This window comes from Myotis lucifugus, unplaced genomic scaffold (assembly GCF_000147115.1).
Source record: "Myotis lucifugus unplaced genomic scaffold, Myoluc2.0 scaffold_168, whole genome shotgun sequence".
Classification (NCBI taxonomy): Eukaryota; Metazoa; Chordata; class Mammalia; order Chiroptera; family Vespertilionidae; genus Myotis; species Myotis lucifugus.
Window position 1 is genome coordinate 2551428 of NW_005871216.1, and position 25691 is coordinate 2577118.

General features: G+C 43.0%; 1 protein-coding gene across 10 annotated transcripts in view; it reads left to right on the plus strand.

The window, feature by feature from the left end:
- The window catches only part of FGGY (FGGY carbohydrate kinase domain containing), a 402394-nt gene that overhangs the window by 327787 nt on the left and 48916 nt on the right, over positions 1-25691 (plus strand). The gene's annotated exons all lie outside the window — the stretch shown is intronic.

The following is a 25691-nucleotide window of genomic DNA, read 5'->3' on the forward strand; positions in this document are numbered from 1 at the left end:
TTTTTCTTGTTGATTTTCTTTTTTTCTCCTTTAAAATAGCTCTTAAATTATTTCTTTTACATTTTCCCTTGACCACTTTCTTTTAGCACGTGGAACAGGTAAGGTTCAACACTCCAGTTTTTCATGTAAATTTTAGATTATTTTATCTCTACCTAACACTGTCCAAATACCGTTGAGGCCTCCATCAACAGGAGACACAAATGAAAATGTCAGTAAAAAAAAGGAATTAAAAGGCAAAATAAGGAACAAAGATATAGGAAGAAGGAAATTGGTGGCAGTGATTGAGCACACAATTTGACTCTGAGCTTCCTGGCAGCCAAGACGAAAAGAACACATGATAAGTTGCATAACTCTTATTTTCAAAAAGGGGAAACATACCAGTTTCTTGAGGAGACAGAGCTGTTTCCTACCACCGAATTGCAAAAGACATTTCACACGTGGGGTTTTATGGAGAGACTTTGCGAGGTAACATAATAGTATTAACAGCAGATTTACAAAAAGGAGGAGAAGCGGCCCAGGTAGACGCAGAGAGCACAGGCTCTGAAGTCAGACCGCCGGGGCTCAAATACTGGCCACACTGCCTGCTGACTCTGATCTGACCATTCTGCTCTCCGGCCCATTTGTTTGTCTGTAATAATAATCAATAGCACATCCTTTCCCTGGGTCAGGAATGCACATTGAGTCCCATAACTGGTTACTCTGTTATTCCCATTTTATAGTTGAGGGACATGAGGCATAAAGAAATGTAGCCTACTAGTAAGTTGAAACAGGTAGTAAATGCCCAAACCAAGAAGTCTGGCTCCCAAGTCTCAGCTGAGAGTTCCAGAAATATTTGTTCAGCTGAGCATCAGAGAGCTTATATGACTTGCCCGAGGTCTCCAGGTCAGGACTAGAAGCCAGGTTTTTCACCAGGAGCCCAATAATGGACTGTGACCCTCTCATGTACCAGGAACTATGCCAGGTGCTTTTCATATAATCTTCCTGATATAACAACATATGTGGACAACAGAGATCCAGAAAGATGGCAGCACTTTACGGTTCACTGTTAGAAACAGACAGATGCAAAGTCTGATTTCAATATCTGTGCTCTTTGTACCACATTTTGGGAAGTGTGCTACAGGACATACTGCCCAAGCTTCTCGAATAGATGCCTGGGGAATAGCCCTTCCAAGGAACGGAATCCACTCATGAATGCTTGTGGATTTTAACTGCAGTGTTTAAACAGAGATGGTCGAGTTGAACCTTCAACTTCTTCTGGATTTTCTGATACTCAGTAATATTGGAGATACTTATTTATTGTTGAAATGACAAGGACTTGTCAATTATTGTTTTAACTAGAGGCCCAATGCACGAAATTCGTCCAAGGGCCTCGGCCCCCTGCAACCACAGCAGCTGCCTCTGCCTCAGGCCCCTGCTGCTGTGGCTTCATCTGGAAGGTGATCTGGAAGGTTGTCTGGTCTAATTAGCATATTACGCTTTTATTATTATAGATGTGATCAACTTATGAAGACGTTCTCATAACTAAATGCCTTGCCCTTCATGGGACAAATTATAATCATTAAAACAAAACAGTGGAGATGCTTGCTAAGACCCTGCATAGTTACCTCATACTATGGACCAAATATTTATGTCCTCTCAAAATTCATATAGTGAAGCCCTAACCCCCAACGTGATGGTATTTGGAGGTGGGTCTTTGAGAGGTAATTAGGGATGATATTGTGGGGGGTGGGGGCTTGGGATAGGATTAGTGCCCCTAGGAGAAGAGATACCAATGAGCTGGTACACGTGCACTTGCACCCCCCCCCCCCACCGCTGCCCCTGGCCTCCTTTCTTTCCAGGCGATACCTGGGAAAGAGCCCATGTGAGGACACAGTGAAAAGGTGGCCCTCTGCAAGCCAGGAACATGGTTTTCAGCAGAACCTGGTCATGCTGGCAATTTGATAAGTTTCTGCGATTTAAACACTCCATCTGTGGTATTTTGTCATGGCAGCCCGAGTGGACTAAGACACCTCATTTAATTTTGACAGCCTCCCTTCCTGCAGGATGGATGTTTTATCCTTGTTGATGTATGAGGAAGCCAAGGCTCAGAGAGTTATAAGTCATTTGTCTGTAGCCCATAAGAGACAGCAGAATTGAGACCAAGGTCTCTCTGGATCGATATCCTATCCTGATTTTTATTCTGTTTCTACATTGATTTTTTTTTCTCTTTAAAAATATTTGTTTGGCTTCCAAATTGTTTAAAGGTGTATTTTCTGAGAGGAAATGTCATTGGTTACAAATCAGGAAATAGCCTGCAGTCCAAACAAGAAGGGGCTGCACCATCCACCACTTCACACCATGACTTAGTATCTTAGTCAAATTGAAGTTTATAGCTCCCAGAGGATTCTACTGACATCTTCACTACATGAAGTTCCTCGTTAATCTCCTGACAGGCTCTAAGATATGATCCATAGAATATTAGCGTTGGTGACTTGAATAGCAGCTGTGAGGCTCACAACATCTTCAGGACAAGCTCGGGTCTCCAGGGCAGCCCAAGGACCTAGGTGCCTCTTCTGAGACACTGCCATCTAGTAAAGATAGCCCCACATGGGAGACCTGATATCTTGTCTGTCAGCACATGCCCGCGAGAATTGTGTAGTATTGACCTCTGTGTTTGCCTATTGTGTAGCCTCAGTGTCTCCAGTTGCTTCATTTATTTGTTTGTTTTATTTCCTTTTAAAACAATATTGAAATACGGATTGCCACTCCTGTGAGACTGTTGATATGTAGAACCTTTGAAAGCTCTCATGACCTCGAGAGCCCTGGCTGTAATTACCAACATCGTTCTAATAACTATGATTGGGACTGCTTTGCAAATGTGAATGCATGTAGACTTGGCTTCATTCACTGCTCTTCAGAGAGCTCATGCCACCCTGGCCAACCTGGCTGCCCCAGGCCTGGGGACGAGTTCAGGATTCTGGCAAGTTGAGGTAAAACAGAGTTGCTTCTTCCCTGGCATTCATAGTTTTCAACCTAAACTTCAATATTTTTTTCTTTGAAGTTCAAAGATCCTAGCATGGTCTTCAGGGTGTCTGCCCCTCCTCCCTTTAAGAAAACTGAGTAATTCCTGCCAACAGCCTAATGATTCCAGCAGGCCAGACGTTTTGTCTTCTCTCTGGCGGTTGGATGGATGACTTTGCTTCTTAAGCAGGTGTGTAGACTTAAATAGAAAAAGCCAGTTATCTCCTCTAAATTGAAGGAAAGGCTAGGAAGAGTCCACAGGACCCAGGCTGCGGACCTAGGGAAGGGCCTCCGTGCCTGGGGAGACAGGGTTTCCCAATTTCCTGGGCACGTGAATTGATGACTTCAGCTTACGTTGGTGATACCAATGATTAGAAGGACTTACTTTACAGTTGTGGGTTTTATTTATAGCTGTTGCAAATGTCTACATATTTCAGTTCTTGGAAAGTTGTTTCAGATGCAGGGAGATGGACAGTGGATGAAATTTTTTGGTGGGAGAGATCGGTCAATTATGAGGCCCATTGCTATTCCACATTTTGAAACCTGCTGACAATCCCAAGTGTCCACCTTGTGTCCTTTTATCCATTCATATTCGCATCCTCAGTGTCTCTTTCCCTGCGCTTCCTTCCTTTAGACATCTAAGCCTTCCTACTATTTCCTTTTCAAATTAGCATCCCACAAAGGGTATTGACATAAACATTCATTCTCACTAAAGAATAGAATGATGAATATCATTTAAAGAATTATTCCTCCCCTTTTAGTAGTATTAAAACTGTGTCTCCAGTAGACTGTGTGATGAGAATCATGTCAGGGTTGTCTCTGTATCTACAATTTAATCAGTAAAATGGAGTCAAACCACAGAGATGCCACTTCCAGGTGAAAGTTCAGCCATTGAGTAGGTGGGAGGGGACGAGAGAAAGAGGCTCCCTTCTTTTATTGGTAGGCGTATGGAATCCACACAGTCTTGACCTCTGTGACCTTTCATTTGATCACTCCCTCATCTCTAGAAAGTCACCCGTCACTCCCTTAGCTGTCCACTTTCCAAAGTTTTCTCTGATTCTGAACAACCTGGAAAACAGATGCTTACAATTAGATGTTAGGAGCGTCCCGCAATACTTCTGTGGGCTCTGGGCCCTAGAAAATTAACAGACTGGAAAAAAAGAAGTGTATGAAATGTCAACATGTTTACATTTTCCAAGCACAGACCATAGAGAAGTCCTAAGACATGCAAAGGATGCATAAAACAAGATGCCTTGAGAGAAAACTCAATCCAATGGCCAAGAGACATGCACACAAAATCGCCTTCCACACTGCTTCCTTCAGGCCCCTGCAGATGTCATGTACTTTCTCTCATTTCTTATCTTCAGAGACAGGTTTTTTTTCCCAAAAAAATTATACAAAGCAAGCTGTAATTCTAACAATGCTATGTATCCTGACACCTACTCTTACCACCACCACCACCCCCAAAAAAGCACAGGAGGAAACATCTGAAGCAAAAGGAGACAGTGACAAAAGATCAGAATGAATTTAGCAATCAACTTAAGGCAAGTACCAGTGTAAAGAAAATAAGCCCCAGGAATCAACCAATTCATCAAACCGCTCTTCTCCCACAGTGTGAGGGTCCCTGCCTCGTAACCATTGACTCCATGTGCTCCCACCATCAGCTCTCCCTGTCACGTCCCAGACAGACTCCTGTCTCTTGCAGAGCAATCCAAACAAGTGGCCAGTGGAGAGCCGTGATTACTCACACTTTCTGTAATGTGCACCCACAAGATAAACCATCCACACTGACCACTGTGGTCTACACTCAAGGTCATTACTTGCAGACATCCTCATTGCTTAGCTGAGGCCTCTCCTATCCTTTACCATGAAGTTCACTTCATTTAAAGGCAGTTCTATTCATCACCTGTTAAGTGCTTCTTCATATACATCTCCGCTCTGCTTTATTTTGTGAGTCAACTTTCTGTGGTTTTTAGTTCTCTTTGGCTGTCTATCACCAAAAATAACAGTTTTACATTTGCAAAGTAAAGCTTATTATCCTGACTTTGGTTTCTGGAGGTTTGGAAAGACTGATATATCATCAATGTTCAGAAATATGAAGCTGTCCCATTTCTTGGCATATTGTATTATAATATGCTTTTTTATGGAATATAACTAAGAGTTAATGTTCATTGGGAAAAAAAGAAAATTTAGCCCTGGCTGGTAGCTCAGTTGGTTGGAACATTGTCCCAATAGGTCAAGGTTTCGAGTTTGATCCCTGGTCAGGGCACATACAAGAATCAACCAATGAGTGCATAAATAAGTGGAACAACAAATCTCTCTCTCTCTCTCTCTCTCTCTCTCTCTCTCTCTCTCTCTCTCTCTCTCTGCGTGTGTGTGTCAAGTCAATAAGTTTTAAAAAATTTTAAAGAAAATGTAGTTAAGCAGAAAGAAAAATATGAAAACACTGATCTTACTACTCTAAAATAACCACTATTTAAGATTCTCGTTGCCATCGTATTAGTCTTTTTATACATATTTTAAAATCATTGTTTACTTTATAAAAATATGTTCATACAATGCATAGTTGTAGCCTTTCCCACACCAAAAAATATAGGAAACATCTTTATCATGTTTGCAGGCTGTCTAATTTTCTACCACATAGAATCTACCATGACTTTTTCAGTCCCATTCTGCATATTTAGATTGTCTCTGTTGTTTTGAATAATGCTGCAACTAATAATCTCTGTAACTAAATTTTTGCGCACATCCTCAGTTATGTTAAAATACATTATGAGGTATAATTGTCCAAAGTATGTCTAACTTTTAGGATTTTGATACATGTTAACATTTTATAATCCCACCAGAAGTGTATAAAAATTCAGGGCCAACCTCCCGTGGCCCTTCCCCCCAGCCAGCCAGCCAACCTCCTGCGGCCCCTCCCCAGGGCTGGCGGGTCCCCCCATCGGCATCTGGTTAACAGTACCTTCCTACCCTTTCCAGCATTGTTCCCTCTCCAAAATTGCTCTTCTAGTGTACAAGGAGTCTATTGCTATGACTTTTAGTTCCATTTAGCATTCTACCCCAGGCCTCTTATGATCTTATCCATCTCACATATGGTCCTGATATTGTCAACTTTGTTTAGTCACCTTTTGCCCTTTGCTGCTTAAGCATGTGTTTCTGGAGATGTGAGATTCTGGTTTCTAATTAAATAGATTCAGATTTCTGATTGAATTTTCGGAGTGTCCTGTCTCATATGTCAAAGCCTCGTCGAAAGTCAACAGAAAATGCTGGAATGGTAATTAATACTTTAAAGAAGGATTAAATTAAGAATGTGATATGGGCCCTAACATTCATCACCCTTATTGCCACACCTGGTTAACAGTACCTTCCTACCCTTTCCACCATTGTTCCCTCTCCAAAATAAATAAACGCAATGTATTTAGGTTCTGATTAATTGTAATCTCCTTGTTAAAATCCACTTTGCAAAATGGAAGCGTGCATGTCAAAGTTAAAACATTAGCTCAAGTTTAGAATTCCAGTTTCAGAAATTAGTTCAATATATAAGATACACAACATTGGGCTTTCCTGTTCCTTCCAGGGTGATGCAGGAGCAGGACCTGTTACTGTCCTGTCACTTTCTATTTCTGATCATTTCTAGAATCCTTGCAGCCACCAGTGGGTGGTGTTAACAGTCCCCAATGTGCAGTTGAGGTCCAAGGAATGGAGAGGTCATATAACCTTGCTTGATACAAAGTCCATGCTCTTTTTATTCCATCAAACCATATCCCAGTGAACGTATGTCCAATGGTTGGCAAAGTCCAGAATCCAATATGCCCACGCAGCTGCCCTTCACAGGTGGTGTGGTTTATAGAAAATACCAGCTTTACACAGTTGTCAGCACTGCTTGGTTGAGTATCAGATATAGAAATAAAAATAAGAAATGTGCCCTCTTTGGTTTGGAAATACTCTGATTCCTTTTGCCTAGAGAAGACTTTATTATATGCTTGTCAGTATTGTTTTACTGTATTTGCTGTTAATCATAATCTGCTCATTTACTTTTTATAGAGGTAGGTATTAAAAGTACTTTAATTAAGAGCTTTAACTAACAGACACTTTTTATAGTACTGTTATTAAAATGAAGATTTAAGCTAACAGTTTTCCCAAATATCCTTCTCCCCTTCAAGTTTTTACTCAGGAACTTAAGAACTGGGCTGTTACCAAAGGAAAAATGGGGAAACATGAACTGAGTCCTTTAGAAATGTAGAAGGTTGCAAAACTGTATTTCTAAAAGAAACTTTACTGAACTCTTTGACTTCATTTTATTTGAGACAACATTTCCTACTGGTGCAAACCTGAAAAAAATATGTAAGATCTTTCCATAGAAACACTGGAGGCCCAGTGCATGAATTCGTGCACAGGTAGGGTCCCTCATCCTGGCCAGCGATTGAGGCCTATTGGGGGGCCAGGCACCCCCCCCCAATGGGGCCGATGGGGGGACCCGCCAGCCCTGGGGAGGGGCCGCAGGAGGTTGGCTGGCTGGCTGGGGGGAAGGGCCACGGGAGGTTGGCCAGCTGGGTACCCCCCTCCATTGGGGCCATAGGGAACCAGCCAGGCAGGGGGAAGGGGCCGCAGGAAGTTGGCAGGCCGCGGGAGGTTGGCTGTGGTAGCACACTGTCCTCCGGGGGGCAGCTCCTGCATTAAGCGTCTGCCCCCCTGGGAATCAGTGTGTATTCATAAACGACTGGTTTGACCAGTTGTTTTGGTCATTCCGGTCATTCGGTCATACTGGTTGCTTAGGCATATAGATAGATAGATAGATAGATAGATAGATAGATAGATAGATATGCTTATAAGTAATTCTTCATTCTAATGAACATTTATGCCTTTATGTGTCATAAAAAAATCCTTATTGGAAATGAATAGGTGGGTATTTTATTCCTTTGCACTAAGTAACTCATGTATAGCATATCCATGGTGTATAAACTTAATATTCAACACAGTAAATTAGGCTGTTGAACCAAATAAGAGATCATGAAAGATAAGACCTTTAGTTAAGTCAGGAATTTTCTGTAATTGAGGAAAGAAAGTCCTGAAAAATGACCACACACACACACACACACACATACATACCACACACTATTGGACAGAGCTGGGTTCAGGGTGATGGAATGTTTAGTCTTCCTAAAGTCTATGAAAGAGTTTTGTTTACAATCAGGATTGAGGGAAATGGTGGAGAGCTATGCAGAAGGGAAAAATCATTATTACATTTGCTTATTAGAAGTATTTTAGTCTCTGCAATAAACCTTAAGAAAGTAGCATGGATTTAGAAACTTGTGTTGGAGTATCTGTAATCATGCATATCCAAGAAATGTAAACATTAAAAAATCTGGTCACATTTTAAAAGGTGTGTATAAGGAAAGAAGGTCAGGCGGGTCCTTGGGGAACATGCAGATGTGTATCAATCATTCAGGCTGAGGTATGCAGGTCAGTTTGCTGACCAGGGCCCCCTCTGGATGGTGTGTTACAGATGTGCAGTGAGATAAGGTCCTTGCCTCGGAATATAAGTCCATTATGACATTTTATCCAGAGCAAGATGTTCTCATTGAAGGGCTCAGTGTGTGTGTTCACATTCTGGGGCAAGCTTCCATGTCATTAGGACCTGCTCTTTGAGTAGCACTGATCGAGACTCCAGGGCTCTGCCGATGATGACAGATATGCTGGCGTCCTCAAAAGGGACTCCCCTATCCCTGCGTCCATTTCCTGCCCTACTTATGCTAAAGACAAGAAAACTAACAGTTTTCTGCACTTCCTCTGAGCTGGGCAGGGTGCTAAGGTAGGTCAGATGATAGCTAATTCTTTACAGGTAGGGAACTGAAGCTCAGAAAGTTTAAGGGATGTACCCAGTGTTTAAGAGCAAGTGGCAGAGCTGGCAATGAAGCAGATCTGGCTCCAATGTCTGTGCTCTTCTTGTGTCTCCACTGCCCCAGGGCAGTTCTTACCCTTATCTGACATTAATACCCGGGAAACAATGCGGCCTTATGGGGAAGGAGACCCATGGCTATGTTCTCTGTTGTCAGTAATAACCAAGTCATGATTTCTGGGAATAGATACACCCCAGCTCCCCCAAAATCAGCACCATTTGTGGGTCCCATGGGACTCAACCTTACAAAGCCTTTTCTAGTCCATCCAGCCAGATCAGTAAGCAGAGTCTGTTTGTGTCTAAGTGGCTTTTGTCTGTTTCCATCTCTTTTTAAACCTGGGAGGTCAGGAAGAAGATGGAGAGGAAGAATTCACGGGAGGGATGCATTTCCTTAGAAATGTTATTAATTGGCTGGGCAAAACAAGCGAAGGAAATAAAATAGCTGCTCCTTACTAAGTAAAGGCATCTTCTTCCCTTATCTCATTAAACATTAAAAGCACTCTTGGTTTAAGTAGGGCAAATTAGTAATTAAGTGCTATATAATCAACTTGTGTAAACATAATATGGAAGGGGAGGCCAAATTAATCACTCTGCTGGCTTGTTTTTGCCCCATTAATGCACCTTTTCCTCGGGCCCTTCCTGTGATGTCAGGATGTATTTTCTGCCGTTCTCCCTGCTGGAGGCCGGTGGACTGTGGTAGCTTTGCTGACAGATGACAGTCGGCCAGGAAAAGGCGTGTGTCTCGGCTCTGTGATTAATTTCTTAAGCCGTGGTTCATCAGCAGGAGCCTGCCATGTGACAGGGACGGTCCCCTGTGGCGGCAGGACACAGAACTACACACATCTCAGTGCCCATGGAGTTTCCAGGGGAGAAGGTGGACACACACAGATACAGTTAGGAAAAAGTCAACACTCAGTGTCATTGGCAGAGACCATGGGGCCTTAGCTTGGGCCCCCCTCATGGCTCAGCCACTTACCTGGGGTAAATTCATCTGTTTGCCTCAGTGCTCTCATCCATAAAATATGACAATCACATCTGCATCATAGATGGATTGTCTCACAACTCGTGTTGGAAGGGGTAAACATGTTAGTGCATGTCGTGTGGCCTAGTGTTTATTTAATGTCGGCTGTTATTTGTTTCTTATAATCGCTATCCAATGAGATAATGGGGCACCAAGGAAAGAGTGCCTTCCGCGGTCTTGAGGGCTGGAAAAGTCCTGAGAAGGCAGCTTTTGGACAGGCCCTTGAGGATTAGCTAGTGATGGAGCTGATGGGGCTGGATCAGGGGGTGGGGGTGGACATGGGACCCCAGTTCTGCTCTTGACCTTGGCAGTGGAGTGCCTTCTCTGAAAGCAGAGGAAGGAACCTATGCCTCTGTCCTGCCCAAATATCTCCCCATTTCTCCTCAACACAGTAAACAACAGTAACTGCCAGAGCCTCTCATGCAGTATTATGGCAGCTCTATGCCAAGTATGGATAAGTGAGCTGAGTCCACTGTGGGCAGATAAGAGGCAGTCAAATGGGACAGAATAGAAGGTAGCTCTCTAAGTCACCTTCTGCACTGCCGGGCGAGGCTTCTCCTTGGCCTGCTACCTGTGCGAACGAACCTGGCTGGGAAGGTCCTTCATTTCCCTGAGACTCAGTTCCCTATCAACTGCCCCCACAGAGTTGCTACCGATCCTATGAAGGAAAGCACAGTGAGCACACAGAAGGTAGTAGTGCCATTCCCACATTAATTTAATTCTCACCACAAACCTGTGAAGTAGATGGTTTCATTGTCTCCCTGTATAAAGCAGGAGACGGAGGCACAGGACAACCATACGCTGGCCTAAGGTCACCTCGATGGCTAGTGGTAGAAGGAGGCTGCGCACTCAGGTAATCTGGCTCCAGACCCAGCCTCTGCATGGCCCCTGCAGCCCAGGGCTTCAGAAACACCTAGAGCTGGATTTACATATTAGATGCTAGAAATAGGGCTGACGCCACTTGGCTCTGTCCCGGCCCCTCACTCCTGTTGAGGAAGGAGTTCATTCCTTCTGCTGCTTGAGGGAATGGTGAGGGTGGGCTCACAGCCTGGGACTCCTGTAACGGGTGGGAAGGGGAGCAGGCCAGAGTGACTCACCAGGAATGATCAGTCCTTGGATGCAGTGGGAATATGGCTGCTTACACGGATCTTGGCAGTTTTGCTTAAGGAAGCAATCAATTTGTTGATTTGTTTATCTTTTATATTCAGCTTCCACAAAGGATTTGAGAAAGCTTATAACAAGTGATGAAGCAGAATAGAACTGCAAAATAAAACTCTCAAGTCAGAAACTACATAGAAAGAGAAGACACTAACCACTGAAAGTAGGGGGAAGAGCTCCTCACATTTGTATTGCTTCGAGTTCCAGGTAGTTCATACAAGAGGAAGATACCAGTAGAGCAGGGGTGGGGACCCTTTTTTCTACCAAGGGCCATTTGGATATTTATAATATCATTCGTGGGCCGTACAACATTATCAAGTTAAAAATTAGCCTGCTATTTTGGGTCAAACATACTTAACTCACCCCTGATGCTTTGGCAGGGCCAGACCCAAAGATTTCTCGGGCCTTATAAGGCCCACGGGCTGGCCGTTCCCCATCCCTGCAGTAGAGGATCAGATGGTTTGATTCTGTTCTGGGTTGGAGAATGTATGCTCTGCCTAAGGACATTGAAATTTAAAGTGTTTTAATCCTGGGTCGGTGAGTTCCCCGCCAAACGGATTCATGGGGTAGGTTTGGCCTGTGAGTCTCTGGCCCATAAATAAAGGGATTACTTTGAGCTTCCAGGCTGCCAAAACAAAACTGGGAACTATGTCAAGGCATACAGTGCCACTGAATCAAAGAGGCACACCAGTTCTCCAAAGGTGACCACCTTTCCTCTGATACCAAATTCTAAACTTGCCATTCCCTTCAAAGCTAACCGAGAAATTGTTCCATGGACTTGCACAGAAGCAGAAGGATTCATCATATACCACCTTGTTAAGAACCCAGAGCCTGGTATTGAAACTTCAGGTTGTGGATCGCCCAGGTTTATAACTTCCTAGAGCTGTCACCTGTCCCTGGAGTAGACCTGGGACCATCCAGTGTGGTCCATGGATGTCCTTCCACCTCTCTTCCCTGAATATTCCTTCCCTCGGCCAGCTTTACAGGCAAAGCTGCGTCACCGACCTGTGGGTGTCAGAGGCCTCGGTGCTCAGGCTTCTGACCAGCCTGGCATCGGGGAAGTGCTAAGATGAAGCAGCCATCAGTCGAGAAGGGCAACAGATGTTGAAGCATATCGAATGTCAGTAAACAGCGAGCTACAGAGGCCACTGACCTTGGCATCCTCTTAGCAAAAAGGCCCTGTTGCCTCCAAGAGGGAACGCCATGGACCTTTATAAACTGCATTAGGTGATGTGCTTGTTGTTGTTGTTGTTTTTTTAATCTCTACTTTTTTAAAAGGCAAATTTAATGCTCACAGAGCGTTCTAGGCTTCCAGCCCTGGAAATCCAGGTCTTCAAAATATCCTCCCAGTAATTATGGGAAGTTTTATGTTTGACATATCTAGCACCCTCCCTTTTTCTCTTAACAGTATGATTCATAGGACCCCAGTTAAGAGCAGAGACTCCGAGACCCCATAAATCTGGCTTTCATTCCTGCATCCAAAGTTTATAGCTGTGCATTAGATCAGTCCCTTTACCTTTCTAAGCTGGCTTCCTCATTTGTAAAAAATATGACTATTAAAAGTACGTACCTCCTAAGAGTGTTGTGACAATTAAATGAGACAATGTGTATAAAGTGTTTACCGCAGTTATTGGTATAAATAAACTTTGAGTTATACAAAATGATAACTATTTATGTTGCTTACTATCATCATTAGCTGACTATCACATGTTTTTTTTGCCCTGTACATATATTATTGAAAGATGGCAGGGCCAATAATTTGCCTAGTTGCTCTCAGATAACTTATTCACCCCTCCTTTGCTGTGTATTACATCTCCCAGGCTCCCTTGCAACTGGCTTGGCCAATAGGAGATACAGATGAAGGCAGAGGGGAGAAGTTGGGTGGTTTCTCTCTTCACTGGGACAGCAGCTGCCTCTCCCTTTCTGGTTCCAGCTCTGGCCACTCAGCCCTTCTTTGGTTTTAGTTCCAGCCTGGCATCTCTAGTCCCTGGCTGTGGTCACACCATGGCCTCCCGCTGTCCCTTGATCCCTAAAAGAGGAGCAGCTTTCTGATTTCTGAGTTGCTTCAACATCACCTATTTGGCTTCTTGGTTTTCTCTGTCATGTATGAAACCAGTTGCTTGCATTAAATTTGTTCTGTTGAAAAACCTAGAGTAGTTTCAGTTCTCCTGGCTGGACTCTGAATGTTATGGTTGATTTTAAATATTTAAAGAGAAGTCAGTCTTCACAGTGAATCCGCCTCCCTTCCTCTCTCCCGAGTGGAATTAGCTAGGCCAACTGGAGAAGGGGTAGCTAGTTATGGAGAGCAGCCACTTTAAGTGAAGCCCAAAGGATAAGATGACCTATGCATCTGCAGCTCTGAGTTAGGCACTGAGGCCAGTAGCCTCCCGTGGCTTACCACCTTTCTAAGGAGACACGACTTGATTACCAGCAGAGCCAGGCACATTTCAAGATAGTACCTAGTGAAAAGGAATAGAAACTCCTCTTTCTTGAGCCCGAGCTGTGGACCATTCACTCTTCTAATTGAGTGATTATTCTCATCTTCCAAATGAGGAAATGAGAGCCCAGAGAGGGGAAGTGATTTACCCAAAGCTACACAGCTCTAAGTAATGATGTTAGGAGTTTAACTTAAGTCTCAGAGCCTGAGTTTATTGGAGACTTACATCTGTTCCTCGGTTTCCCAAGCTTTCTTCCCCTTTCGAAGCAGATAGAAAAAAAGCTACCTACAGAACCCTGATTGCTCTGGCCTTCTTGTAGAGGTATCCTTAGAGAAATAATAGCCAACCTTTCATACCTGATTCTCACAACAGGTCTATGTGGAAAGGTTATTGTATTCCTTTTTACAAATGAGGAACCCACGCAGAAAGTGAAAAGCACTTACCCAAAGTCACGCTGGGGTGTTATATTCAAGCTGGACTTGGAATGCAGGCTTTTCTGCCTCCAAGCACACACTCTTTCTACTGGTGACACATAAGTACTAGCTGTGCAGTGTATAGGGTGAACTGTATTTTACAAATTTAAAACAAAACAAGGCAAGCATGGCCAGGTTCCCCACCTCAAGGAGCTGACAGTCAGGCTAGATAAATAACAACGAAGCAACCTGAAACCGCAGAGTGCCATTGCATAATCCGCTCCCTGGTAGCAGCCACGGGCAGGGAAGAGAAGCTGGTTTTGGGTAAGAAGTGGGGCTTGACATGGAAACGTTAACTTGGGACTATCAGAGATGCAGGTAGAAGTGCAAGTGAGAGCAAAGGGATAAATGCAGGCAGAAAGGGCAGCCACTCACTCCTGGGACAGCAGCTGCCTCTCCCTTTCTGGTTCCAGCTCTGGCCACTCAGCCCTTCTTTGGTTTTAGTTCCAGCCTGGCATCTCCAGTCCCTGGCTGTGGTCACACCATGGCCTCCCGCTGTCCCTTGTCTGCAAAAATATAAGTTTTTCGGAGTAGCAGAAGGGAAAGCTGGATATGTAAGGGCTACAGTTGATTGGGGGTAGGGGCTGTTAACTATAAATAGATCAATCAGGAACTTGATCAGGAGTCTAGGGAGCAACCTTTGCCCAACATCCCAGACTCTGTCTATTGTTTTTTTTATAAAAAGAGTCACAGGCTAATGGCCTCATTTTTGAAAAAATCAACAACACGAAGTGCTTCTTAGCTAATAATACTGCTTCCTGCTTAAGAAAGATCGCCTGTCAATTCAGCCTGGGAGTAATAGCCAAGGTTGGTTACTTATCTCTGATATTTTTGACCAGTCCCTGAAATAGAAGAGGGGCTCTCTTTAAAGTCCCCTAGAAAGCTACCTTGTGTCACTAGAGCACATCTGCGTCTAGCCTGTGATAACGTACCGTGTTGGAGAATTTCAGCATGGAGAAGGCACCTTCTGAGTCAGTGCCACTGAGCTACTGGACGGAAGCCATCCACCTCACACCAGCTCATAATCTACCTCCTCTGCCCTCCACACCTCCCTCCCTGTCATCTGACCCTGGGTCTGGAGGAACCTGTGTGTTGGATGGAATAGATCAGAGGGAAGCTCCTACCAAGTTGGCCGTGTCAATTTCACCTGTCAGCATCTCTGACAAGGAGGGATCCTGACAGACCAGCTTTGACTGATTGGATTACAGCAGGTGTCTTCATCCCAGTAAGCTGCCTAGCCGCTCCGGGTGCCGGAGGAGAAATTTGTAGATAACCCTGAAGTGGGGATTCAAGCACGTGCTCCGACGGCTAGGAAACCGCCGGCTTTACAGGGAGTCCAGCATATTGTTGTGTGGTGGGCAGCGGGGCCCTCTCTCCAAGAGGCTCTTAAAAGTGATAGCAGAGGGGACTCCTAGAGCAGGCACCAACCTGCTTATATACTTTTTGTGTATTAACCCTTAATCCTCACAACAATCCCATGAGGTCCTGATAGTCGCTGTGCTTTGCAGACAAGGAAGCTGAGTCACAAAGAGGTTAAGCACTTTCCCAAGGTCACCTGGCTGGTGAGATATGAACTCGACATTCAGACCCGATAGTCTGCTCACTGGGATCATACTGAAACCCATCTGTGACGTTGGTTAGGAAGCTCCTCTTGGGAGGCCGACCTCCACACTTTCCTGCCGCCTGTGCTGATCCGTAGCACTGCCTGCAGGTGTTTCAGTCATGCTTGCCCCGCTTGATTGTGAGCTTCCAGGTAAGGGGCCAAGGCTTCCTCATCCTCGGCAAGTAGTGGTGCTGGGTAAAAGCGTGTTGTACCGAACAGGAGGTGAAGTGTTACAGATACTCTGTGACCTCCCTGGAGCTGGCTAAGCAGGCAGCCGCTTGTGGGGGTTACGCAGAAAGCCGTCCACGTACAGCAGTGGTGCCGCTGTGGATGGAACATCTATAACAGGTAAACTCCCATCCCAGGCCCCTTAGTATTAGCAGCATCTCTGAAAACACCTGGACCCACACTTCTGATTCTCAGTTACTCTCATTTGTCTAAACCAGTGATGGCGAACCTTTTGAGCTCGGCGTGTCAGCATTTTGAAAAACCCTAACTTAACTCTGGTGCCGTGTCACATATAGAAATTTTTTTGATATTTGCAACCATAGTAAAACAAAGACTTATATTTTTGATATTTATTTTATATATTTAAATGCCATTTAACAAAGAAAAATCAACCAAAAAAATGAGTTCGCGTGTCACCTCTGACACACGTGTCATAGGTTTGCCATCACTGGTCTAAACAGTGGTCAGCAAACTCATTAGTCAACAGAGCCAAATATCAACAGTACAACGATTGAAATTTCTTTTGAAAGCCAAATTTTTTAAACTTAAACTATATAGGTAGGTACATTGTTATTAACTTAATTAGGGTACTCCTAAGGCTTAGGAAGAGCCACACGCAAGGGGCCAAAGAGCTGCATGTGGCTGGCGAGCCACAGTTTGCCAACCTCGGGTCTAAGATAAGCTCCCAGGTCTTTAGTGTTGGTTCAGCTACCAAACCACTTACTGTGTGACCTGGGGAAGAGGGCCTCCAATTCCTCATCTTTCAATTGAAAGAATCAGGTGCGGTTTTCAAAATAGGTCAAGTAGTAGAATGTTTGAGAAGCCGATATATAAGACAGATCAAAGGTGAACTGTGTCTCCTGCTTCCTCTGCCACTCCCTTTCCCCACAGCATGGCAGCTGGACACGAGAAGCATTGGTCTAGATTGTTTCAAAGGAAATAACCCAAAATATGTTAAAGCAACTAATGCTAATACTTCATGCAATAATAATATAGCTTCAAATGGGAGATCCAGACCATGGAGAGGGGCAGGTTTGAGGGCTCTGTCTGCCTGACCTCTAGTGCTCTTTGCTCCTGGGGGAGGTATCAGCTTGGCCTGACTGTGTACAGTGGGGTGGGGACGCCCAGGCCTCTGGCCACCGCCTCTGGGTCTGGAAATGGCCTGCGTGTTGTGGCACCGGTGAATGAGAAATTCTATCCGGGGATTCTGGAAGATTGATTTTCCATGTGGGGATCTGACCTCTTGCTTCACTGGCAAAGGGGATCAGACTGTTCTGGGCGGAGTCAGTGAGCAAGCCCTCTGAAAAGTCTTCCCTCTCTTTTTCTTTTTTCTTTCTTTTTCAACTATACTTTTCAAAGGGAATGTCTGATTATGTTGGGGGCTTCATGCCACCAGCTTGAGTCCTTGGGGATTAGAGCACTGAGATGTCCATACCAACACTGCCCCCCCCCCCACCACCACCACCACCCGCATCAGTGCTCTGTGCTAGTTTGCAGAAGATTTAACTCCATTAATGTCCCTGGACTTACACAAAACCCTTTTGGAATTTTGGAATTAGGAATGAATACCCCTTTCCTTCACTAGGATCAGTTTTTACAGATCCCTCATATGTAAGAATCTTACTTTAGTTATTTCCATGATGCTAGTGTCTGACACAGAGATTGAGATAGAGTAGCTGCTTGGTAAATATTTGTCCATTCATTCAACAAATATCCACCTAGGCACGGTGATGAGCAAAATAAACATCATCCCAACTCTTCTCACATTTACAGTTGAGTGGAAGAGACAGTTAAGAATAAATAAACACAGACCCAGCTGGTGCAGCTCCATTGGTTGAGCGTCATCCTGTGCATCAGAAGGTTGTTGGTTTGATGCCTGTCAGGGCACATGCCTGGGTTGTGGGCTTGATCCCCAGTAGGGGTGTGTGGGAGGCAGCCGATTGATGTTTCACTCTCACATTGATGTTTTTCTCGCTCCCTCTCTCTCTAAAAATCAATAAAAATCTTAATATGTAAATAAACAAACAAATGAATGCTATATCTTGGGTTAAGAGCTAAAGAAAAAGGACACTTTTGATGGGAAAACAAATTAAAATATTTGATCAATGAATGAAAGTAAAATGACCTTAACTCCTAACCCTATGTCTTTGTCTCATCTCATCTCTCTGTAAATAATAATTATTGCTGTTATTTTAATGGTTACAACTGCTACCACTTATTGTGTTCCCACTACATTCCATGCTCTGTGCTAGCATCTTCCTGTTTGTTACACCACATTCTCCACATAACCTTGCCTGTTAAACTTTCTTATCCCTTATTCCAGATGGAAAAACAAGGCCCAGGGAAGATACTTAACTAGTTCATGATCAGAGAGCTGATAAATGTCAGAGATGAAATTTGAATCAAGTTGATTCAACAGAGCCTCTGCTCTGAGCAAAAGGGAAAAAAATCCCAAAGATTATCACCGGAGATTCAATGGGGGTCCCTGCTTCAGGACCACCTCATCACACCATGAGGCAGAAAGGTCAGTTATGTTAGGTGATCAGAGAAAAAAGAGAGACAAAACATTGCTGGAGAGTGCGAGGGAAAAGGAGGAAGATAATATTCTTGACTTGGCCATCTTATCAGCCTAGCAATAATAAACCGTCACCATGGTAACAGGAACTCTAATTAATGGAAGATGTTGAGTCACTTTAAAAACCACACCAACCGAATGCCGAGGTGGTGCTGTAAACCTCCCTCCTCTGCCGCAGCTGGGCCACGCATGCTAAGGGCTTGTTGGCGAGACCCGTCTTTGGAGGGTGTGGCAGATTCTGGACTTGGCATCAGAAGACAGCTTCTGAGCCCCAGATCTACCCTTTCGGAGCTCTTTTGCCTTGAGCTAGCCATTTGTCAGAAGTGGGATGTAGTTATCATTAATTTTATCTCTATTATTATTACTGGTAGCTTTCTGAGATTCAATTTCAGTATCCATAAAGTGGATAAGTAATCTGCCTAAAGCATTGTTAGGAGATTTAAATAGAATTAAGGATATGGAAGTGCTTAGTAAACTATTAAATAACTCACAAATATAAACCATTATTAACCCCGGGAGGCTGCCTGCTGTGCTAGGAAGAGCTTGCCCTGGAATCGGACAGACATGGTTCTGTATTTACTGTTCTACCTAAACAAGTCACTTAAACACCCAGAGCTTCAATTTCTTAATCGGTAAAATTTCTTAGTATAAATCTGTAAAATGGCCTACCCATTTTCCAAAACAAGAATTGTCCTTACCTTCTCCACTCCTCAGTGTCCCCTATGTAAAATGGAGGTGACAGAAGTACCTCTGCCAAAAGGTGGTTGTAGACTTGCATACATTGTTACAGGAAGTTCACTTAGAACCATCTGGCATGGACAGTGTGCCATGAATTTTAATGGAGGAGGTGGTGGAGGTGGTGAAGGTGAAGGTGGAGATTGAGGTGGTGGTGATGGAGCAGGAGAAAAGGAGCAAGGAGGATGAAGAAGAACAACTGCAATGATATGTGTGTATAGAACTGTGAAAGCTTTGAGGTGTTCTGAAAATGAAGACATTTGCAGTCATGGTCAAAATACTTTTGGTCAGCTATCTACCAGTTTTCTCTAAGGTTCTATGTCTATGTTGCCTTTAGGTCCACATCAGTAGGCATGTCTTTCCTGACTATTGGCTGTGTGGTTTAAGTGGTGGGAGGAGAACTGGGATAGAAGAAACCAGGGGAAAAATTTGCTCAGCACCCAAGTTCCCTGTAGGCCAGGATTTCCCAGAGTGCCTGATGATATCGGAAAAGGTATTCCTGGATAGAATTCATTTGGAAGTCGCTATGTTCACATAAACTAAGTGTCTTTACAGCAAGACTTCTCTTAAGACTTAATATATAAACACACATTGTGAATTTCCTGGGTTGCAGAGACATATGTCTATCCCAAATTTACTTGATCAAAGAATTAGTCTTTCATGCAACATCTTACTTGGCCAAAGTTTCAAGTACCAAACATTTGGAATGCTGTCATAGACCCATAGTCAAGACTATCATGCATGCAAGCAATCCCATAAAGCACATTTGAAAACTTCTATAAATCTCCCCATTAATCCATGTGTTCATTTAACAAATTAAAAGTGTACCAATGCTAGATTTGGCAGCAACTATGTGCTTGATGTGGAAAAGCAACAAGTAAGGATATATTACCCACCCTCTTGGAGTTCTTATGGGCCTACTGGGGTAAGGGAGAAATTGCCGGGCAGTTTCAATACATGTGACATGTAACCAGATAAAGAGCACAGGGTGCCTTGGTACCTGGGGCAGGGGCTTCTTATCCATTTGGTGGGTCAAGGAAAGTTTCCCAGAGGAAGCACTTTTAAGCTGAGATCCAAAGGAATTCTTAGGACTGTGTAACACCTTTTCAGTGCACTTTCCAATGCATTGCCAGATTGCATCCTCCTAGCAACCTTCCTAGTTAGATATAAGAAGCTTGGTGAAAGTTAGGTTGTGACTACCACTTAATGAGCTCCTATTACAGGTCAGGCACTGTAGTAGGCATTTTATACACGTATTGCATTTAATCTTTACAACAATGACTAGTAGCCTCAGTTTGCAGATGAAAAACTGAAGCTTAGGTTCACGTTTTACAAAGCCTCACATGTAGTGAGTGTATAGAACTTGGACATGAACTCTGGTCTGTGTGATCCCAAAGCTGTCTACCATTAGATCATGGTCCACCAGTGCTGAGCATGGACAGGGGCTGGTCAGTGACGGGGTTTTTCCCCAGGCTGAGAAATGTAGACAAGTAAACAGAACATCCTAAATGTTTTCCTTCTTAAATGATTTATGTTACCCTGACAAGTACATTTCCCCATCAGTTGGTGTAGAAAGTCCTGTGCTTTTTTTATATTACTTTGTATGAGAGTATTTTTTATGGTGAGTTCTTACTTGGCAAAAATAAAAAAAAAATTGCTAACCCTATGTCAGTCTCCAAAGTAATTTTGGAAGAGTTTGTGTCCATGAAATTTTAACATCTTGGAAATACTCTGCACTCAACTTTATAGAACATACCCTTCCTAAAGGCAAGAGGAATATGAGCCAGCACATTGCTCTGGGATTTGTTGGTTCAAACTTGGGTGCGTGACTAAATTTCATGGGCTCACATGTCCAGTAGCCGTAAGTGGAGATAAAGTAGGATAATGCGGCATTTCCCAATATGCATGCATACACCACCAGTGACATTTGCGATTTTAGCTGGCAAGTGGACACTCTTTTTCCAATAGCTGTATATTTATTTTAATATGGAAAAAATGTAACCAGCACCAAACTTGGGTTTTTATGGATGTTTTTGCTTAGAACAAAACAAATTTTAAAAAGAGAAAAGACCTCTGGCTGGTGTGGCTCAGTTGGTTGGACATTGTCTAGTGCACCAAAAGTTTGCTGGTTTGGTTCCCAGTCAGGTTGTGGGTTCAATCCTTGGTCAGGGTGTATGCAGGAGGCAATCTTTTATAATACAAGCCTAATATGCAAATCGGCGGAATGACCAGGGGAACAACCAGTTGCTATGATGTGCACTGACCACTAGGGGGCAGACACTTAACGCAGGAGCTGCCCCCAGCCTGCAGGCCCAGGCCAGCCATGGCAGGTGCCAGTGGTGGGGGGTCCCCCAATCACCCTGCTGGTTGCTCCACAGATCATCCCTGATCGCTAGCCAGGCCTAGGGACCCTACCTGTGCATGAATTTCATGCACTGGGCCTCTAGTCAATCTATGTTTGTCTTTCACATCAATGTCTCTCTTTTTCTCTCTCTGCCTCCCTCTACCTTCTCTCTAAAATCAATAAAAACATTTTTAAATAAAGAGAAAAAGGAGTTTATTCAAAATTTAGAAAAATATGACGTACATAAAAAATACTATAGGTAGTACTTGTATATGGACACAACTGCAAAGATGGTATGTGAATTACTAAAATGTGTGAAGTAACAAGATAATATGAGTGAAAGTACCTCATGCTTAGAAGTCCCTGGTAAATGCTTCCTTCCTTTCGGATTCACCTGGCTACAGAAGTGGCAGAGCCCACAACTGTTCTCAGAGCCTCAGACTCACAGTCCAGTGCTCCTTCCTGGCCTCCCTTAAGTCTTTGCTTCCTGTCTGCCTACTTAACCCCACATCCGTCCTCCCTCCATTCATCTCCCAGGAGAGGTGCGGTGAGTAGGCCTTGCAGAAGTGGCTAAAGTGTAAAGGAACTTTACCTCGGAGAGTACACAGTGTTAGCATTTGGGAAAACTGGACTTGGAGTCTGAGAACCAAAAGGGCCTTCAGGGATCATCCCTTTTAATCCCTCCTTTTTTTGAAGATGAGGAAGTTGGGATCCAGAAAGGGGAAGTGCTTTGTTCACGGCCAGAGAGCTCTTTGCTGGTCAAACCAGGATGAGAATTCATATAAAACATGCAGATGTAAAATTTTACATGTTTTAAAAACCATTTCCTCCAGACTTCCTGCTCTCCAGATAAGTAGCTGGATGTAATACAACACGACTTTCACTTCCACAAATCTGTAAACTTTGGAAGGTCACACTCCACACCGTGCCAGGCACGAGTCCTGTAAATTGCCACTGGACAAGGCGTTCCTGGTTGTTCTCTTCGTTAGTTTGTTTCAATTGTGGTAAAACACATATGACATAAAACTGACCATTTTTAAGTGGACAGTTCAGTAGTGTTAAGTATTACTCACATTATTGTGTAACCAATCTCCAAGACTCCTTTCATCTTGCAAATTTGAAATTCTCTACCCATTAAACAACAATCTCCCATTCCCCCGCCCTCCAGGCCCTGGCAACCACCATTCTACTTTCTGTCTCTACAAATTTGACTACTTTAACTACCTTATATAAGTGGGCTCATACAGTATTTGCCTTTTTGCAACTGGCTTATTTCACTTAGCACAATGTCCTCAAAGTTTAACCATGTGGTAGCATGTGTCAAAAGTCTCTTCTTTCCCGGTTGTATCCTTAATTCAACACAGTCTGCTCCCTGATTGTACCTGTACCTTTGGAATGCTTAATTAACATTTTAGTGGCTTCTGGCCAGTGGGGATAGTGGCGGATGGGAAGCAGTACCTGAGAACTTAGCCCTTCTTCCTCCTGTCTTTTGCAAGTAGGTGACAAGGGAGATAAATGATGCTGCAGGCTGTAACCCTCATCCTCACTCCCAATTTCCTTCATTGCTCCTGCCCCAGTCTTTAGTCAGCCACAGAAAAGGAGTGGGGCTGTGGGGGTTAGAAGTTAAAAATGGACTTTCAGTCCTGGCCATGTAGCTCAGTTGGTTAGAACACAGTCCGATATGTCAAGGTTGCGTGTTCCATCCCCAGTCGGGTACATACAAGAATCAACCAGAATCAATCAATAAATGCATAAATAAGTGGAACAAATCTCTCTCTCTCTCCCTCTCCCTCTTCCTTTCTCTCAAGTCAATTTTTTATAAAGTGAAGTTTCAATTAAAAGAACCTTGGGTTCTAGTGCAACCTCTGTAACTTACTAAATGTATGGTCTTGAATAATATGATTAACACCTCGGAGCCTCAGTTCTATCTTCTGTAAATGGACGGAATAATATCTGTATCTAAAGAGCCTGCTTGCTTTTTTTCCTTTTGAGGTATAAGGTATTATTTTCTGGATTTAAACTTAGTTTATCAAATTAAAAATAATATTAATCCCGTGACCTCTTCTGCTGGGTTGTGTGCAGATGTAATGTGATGTTATCTGACATTCTGGCCACTCATGTTCCAGCCTGGGGGGTTTAGGGAACCTCATGATATTGGAAAGGAAAGAGTGCCCATTCCTTTTGCAGCTTCTGCACGTCAGATATTTTATTTTTCCAATAGAAACACTGATTAGAACTCTATTATGGCACTTGGCTGTTGGCATCATTATTATTTTCTGTCTCCCCTGCTAGTCTTAACCATCCCTGCCCTCCCCCCAGTTCCTGCTCCTTGATCAGTATCTAGCATACTGTCCAGAAAACTATAGATGTCCCCCCTCTATTTAAAAAAAAAGTGTTTATGTAATGCCTTGGGAATCAGTCATTATCTTCCTGCATTCATTTGGCCACTTGCACATTCCTCTATATCTGAAGATACTCTCTTCCCATTCCAATACCCCCAGGTAAATGGTACCATTCATTCAACCTCTCAACTCTGGCAAAGAAGGAAGCCAGAGTGTAGAAACTGATTCCAGCTCCTCTCTGAAGTTGGGCATCTCTCTTTGATGACCACTTAGGAATTTTTTTTCCTATTTCTGACCCTCCCTTCTCCTTTTTTGATAAGCAGGACAGCTGTCCACAAAGGGATGAATCCATTACCTTTCACCAGAGTTGAGTTCATTTTTCATCGAATGTTTCTGTTTTGTTTTGTTTTTTAAAAGGGTTGAGCATGGATTGATTGTGTTTACTTAATTTTCAATATGTGTGTGCTCACAGCCAAGAGATCAGAAAAGCCTTCAATAAAAATGAAACCGAACTGTCCACGTTGTATGTTTTATGTGGCACTGATTCCTAAATATACTCTTAGCAGCCAGGTATTATTTAATAATTCCCCATTAATCAAGGTGCCAATATAAATGAAAACCATGTTTAATAAGATTATAGCTTTTGGTTGAATATCAAATAACATAACTACTTTTTTTCAGCCAACCCTCATTCACTATCTTACTTTTTACTCTAAGCACTAGTTCTTTTGTGCTATCAAGCCAATCTTAATTATAAAACATTTTTAGCATCATATGTGTTTGCACAGACCCCTTAAATATAAATGTTTTAGAGAAAGAGAACAACCCTGAGGTGTCCCCTTACTCCCCCCTGGCTAAAAAATGAAATGTCTCTTCTTGGGGTTGAACCCTTAAATTAAAAAGGAAATTAATAATTGTCTTAGAGATACTAACTTGTTTGTAGCTTCTGTAATAAATAGTATCTGCCTTTTGAGCTGTTAATGCTTTTAGCATTTTGTACTAAATGTACTTACTATGATTATTTTTTTTTCTTTCCTTTTTTTTTTTCCCCTGAGGATTCAGGCTTCTGTTAGTTTAGCAATAGCGACACCTAGAGGCTCTAGGGAACATGGCATATGTTGCTATAATGTTCTCAGAACCTTTTAAAAAGGGAAAAAATCCCCTGCTCTTTGAGATGCAGTGACCAAGTGCTTGTGGTCTTGGGATTGAAGCAGAGAGAAGGCAATGGCAGCTTGATAAATACAGGTTTCTATTCCATCCATCAGGCTTCCAATCTGGCGACAGACCAAAGAAGAATTGTATCTAAAAAGAGTCTTTTTATAGAGAACTAGCCAACCGTGGCATAATATATTCTGTTCTAGCAGAATCTTAAAGTTATTGATAAAATAGCATTGCATTTATGTAACATATTTAACTCTTGTTATTGTTTTCAAAAGTTTGCTTGCTATTTTCATCCTTGTAACAGGCATGTCCCATAATGATTGCAGCAGCATGATTATGATATGTGGGGCTTCAACTTACTGTCTTGTGGTAACTTTTTGCTTCTCACATCTCCAAATGTTCTTCTCTTTTCTTTCTTCAATATCCTCTATGTTAGTCCTTATAAAGTTTTATTTCAGCCTTTTAGACTATTTGTTTTCTCCACTAAAGTTTTATTATTGTTTCTTCTAGTTTGTCACATTTCTTATGTGGTTCTTCATGTCTTAAAACTTTTAAATCTTGATTGGCACAGTCATAAATGTGTTTATTAAAAACACATTTGATTATCAAATGCTGATAAATAGCTTTTGTAAAACTGCTTTGCACTATACAGGGACATAAACAAAATCTTTAACTTTGTACCCTGTGGAAGTCCTGGGCTGCATTTTAAAA